At 46.1% G+C, this 3,557-nt stretch overlaps 1 pseudogene across 1 annotated transcript; it reads right to left on the bottom strand.

Moving 5' to 3' along the window:
* Window positions 1-279: 279 nt before the first annotated feature.
* LOC103696048 (G-type lectin S-receptor-like serine/threonine-protein kinase At2g19130 pseudogene) lies at window positions 280-3,174 on the bottom strand (annotated as a pseudogene). The gene has a single exon (XR_015967363.1). The product of XR_015967363.1 is annotated as a G-type lectin S-receptor-like serine/threonine-protein kinase At2g19130 pseudogene (transcript).
* Between the last annotated feature and the right edge of the window lie 383 nt (window positions 3,175-3,557).

Genomic DNA, 3,557 nt, shown 5'->3' with positions numbered 1-3,557 from the left:
TTATGCTGCTGCGCTCTCATCAAATAGCCCAGATGCTTCACTTATTTTCTCTGGTTCCAATAGCGTTAGATGGAAACATAATGTTAGTAAGAAGTGGCGAGGGCAGTTATGCATGCAGTCTACAACATTCAGTAGCATTCTATTGTAAATTTGCAAAGGACATGGAAATGATGGTGGCTGACTATTCAATGAATGACATGTGAGAGATAAATGCATAAAAATACTAAAATGATTTCTCAAAAGAGTTTGTGCATCCCATCCTGCAAATTCCAGCTTCCATAAATCAGCTAAAGACTGCCTGCAGCAATCAAAACCAGATAACATATGCCAAGCTATGGCAATTTTAAAATAATGGAATATGCATGGGCAATACTCCGACTTACATTATATGGAAAATTCGAAGATTCAAGTTATTCTTCACTCAATTACATGAGCACATGAAGGCACATCTGAGTACATGATACCTTGACCAATATTAATATACCAATTACTTATGCTAAAAGAACATTCAACACTTCATAGACGTGGCATGAAGCTACTGCTTTGCGATACTACTGGAAAATACGAAGCGGGCTCACTTAGAGCGTATGCGGAGCTTGGAAAGTCTTGGGCATCTTCATACATTAGAACTTCTTGATGCTGTGCTTTTAACTTGAGAGCCGATAGAAGTGGTACTCTGTTTCCGGGAACTTTGATTCGATGACAAGTCTGAGAAGAAATTTATATTCTCCGGGCTTTCCGCAAGAACTTGAAGTGATCTTGGAATAGGAGGCATGTTAATTTCTAGAAAACCCTCCAAAATTTGAACAACCTGTCCCATCGTTGGCCTGGATCTTTCATCATCCTGAATGCACCAACAAGCAACTTTGCAAGCTCTTTCAAGCTCTTCGATACTCACATCATCACCCAATCTATGATCTGCCAAGTTTCCAACATCCCCTTGCGCGAGTCTGTTCGCAGCTGATGCAGGAAAAAATGCAGCTTTCCCTTCCTCTGTCTGCTCTGAGTTTCTCCTACCAGATATAATTTCCAAAAGCATCATCCCGTAGCTGTAGACATCAGCTTTGGCAGTGATGGCTACACCAGTTATCCATTCAGGTGCTAGATAGCCTCTCGTTCCTCTCATCGTAGTCAATACTCGGCTGAAATCCCGGCCTACAAGCTTTGCCAGACCGAAGTCTGCCACTTTTGGAACAAAGGACGCATCCAGTAGAATGTTTTCTGGCTTTATATCGCAGTGTATAATGCAGTCCCTGCACTCCTCGTGGAGATAAGCCAATCCTCTAGCAGCTCCAAGAGCAATTCGGTACCTCTTGTTCCAGTCCAAGACCATGGAATTGTTCTGGAACAGCTGGGTATCCAGAGAACCGTTTGGCATGAACTCATAAACCAGCAACCTTTTGGCGCCTTCGGAGCAAAACCCAAGAAGTCGAACCAGGTTCACATGCTGCACCGTTCCAATCGTGCTCACCTCGGACCGGAACTGCTTCTCTCCCTGACGAAGGCCTTCAAGCTTCTTTACAGCTATGGCGGTCGAATCCGGCAAGAACCCCTTGAACACCGAACCAAAACCTCCTCCTCCCAATTTTTCCGAGAAGTTCTTCGTGAAATGCTGCAGGTCGCTGTATCTGAATGGCACCAGAGCTCTCCCTACTGCTTTCGCAGCATGAATCATCCGCCTCTTCCGGCGCCTCCAGATTAGCACCCATACGATAAACAAACAAACTACCAAGCCCGCAACCACACCGGCAACGGCCCCGACGACCGTTCCCTTCTTTCTCGTGGTGTCCGGCAGCTCCGAAGCAGCCAGCCGGAGGTAAAGGGTTCCTCCATTCGATCCATTGTATTGATCCTGTAGATTGATCAAATCACCGTACCACACGGAACATCCACTACTAAATGAGTAAGCAGTACAAGAGCAATTATTCAAACAGGTTGATTCACAATGTTCAGCACTCCCAGCACCTAAATTCTGAGCATTTTCTGGCAACCTCATACCATCCATCGGATAAAACTTATCTTTCCCGACATTCGCCGAGTTGTTGCTGCACTGTAATGGAGTTCTCCTCACGCAACCCCCTGTTCGATCCAGCAAATCCCATTCGGTCTGGTTCCGCGCCACAAAACCCTTGACGCATTTGCAGAATGTCCCACTGCTCTCGCTGCAGCTCCCGAACGGCCCGCAGAGAGAATACACTTCGCATTGCGCTCTCGGCTGGGACCAGAATAGTATCCATTCCTGGGATTCTTCCACCCATGTCAACTGCTGAATCTGCCCCGAGGGGTACATTATAAACCTCGAGATGATCGAGGGATCTTTAACAGAGTAAGTGAAGTAGCTTTCGTCACTATCGGTAACGTATTTGAAGTCATAGATATAATTCGCCGTCATCTCCGGCACCTTACTAAAGATTTTTCCATTCCAAGTCCCGCTAGTCCAGTACTGGACAGACTTATTCCACTGAATGATGTACTGGCTGCTTCCATTGGGGTCGAGCTCAAGGGAGAAGATCCCAGGAGCTGGGTCAGCTAAGCTCCTCCAGGAGATGAGGCGCTGGTTCTGTTTAGTCACCTTGTTCAGGCCGAGCTTGCCTCCGGGGAGCCAGGTATCGGTGGGGTGTTCGATGCTCTGCCACAAGATCCTGGAGGGGTTGGAGCCATCTGCAAGCACAAGGTTTCCAGAGTCTCGGAGAACTGCTACAGTGGAGTTGGCGGAGATGCTGGCATTAGTGGACCAGATTGGGGCTTTGGACTCGTTGAGTAGAACCAAGTTTCCATCGTCAGAGAGCCTGAGCTCGGATTTGGTCTTGTCTGAGACAGGGGTTTCTCTGTTGGCTACCCAGACGGAGGTTTGCTTGGAGACTTTTTTGTACCAGATGCCTATGTAGTATTTGGAGGAGTTACTTGGCGAGAAGAAGCCCAGAACAAAGTCGCCTCCTTTGGAGGTTAGGTTCTGGTCCCCTGAGATGGAGAAGTTGGAAGAGATGGTGTCAGCTGAGAAGGTGAGAGGGCTTTGGCGAGCTAAGACGAGGAGGAACAGGAGGAGAGAGAAGGAAGGGAAAGGAAAGGGAGACGGGGTTTGGGGAAGAGCCATGGCCGCACCGCTGTGAGATGGAAACAGGCATGGAACTGAAAGGATGAGGGGAGGAAGTAGAAATACTTAGGAAAGATGATATTTAAAAAAAAAAAAATTGACAAAGGATTTTATTGACTCGCGACTCCGACTCATTAGAATTTGACCGCCACATGGTGCCAAATTACTAAAGATACCCCTTCTTTTTGTTTCAAGTGTTCCCACTGGAATACCCACTTGACTAAGTTGCAGGAGTTGGGAAGTTACAGAAGAATATACAGAGCTAATTATTTCTCAAGTAAAAATAAATTAAAAAAAAGACTACAAAATGAATTAGTGCAAGAGTAAAAGCAAGCGCAATGCCTACATGGCATTATACTTGGGGAGAGTCGGTTTTTGAGGATTTCAAATCCATTATGTGCGAGATCAGAATTAGAAGTTCGTTTGTTCTGAATCATGTTGAATACAGTAACGTTAATAGATT

This window comes from Phoenix dactylifera, chromosome 1, assembly GCF_051530095.1.
Source record: "Phoenix dactylifera cultivar Ajwa chromosome 1, Ajwa_hap1_PhDact_Kaust_v1.1, whole genome shotgun sequence".
NCBI lineage: Eukaryota > Viridiplantae > Streptophyta > Magnoliopsida > Arecales > Arecaceae > Phoenix > Phoenix dactylifera.
Note: the sequence above shows the minus strand (reverse complement) of the source record. Positions and strands in the feature narration are given on the sequence as shown.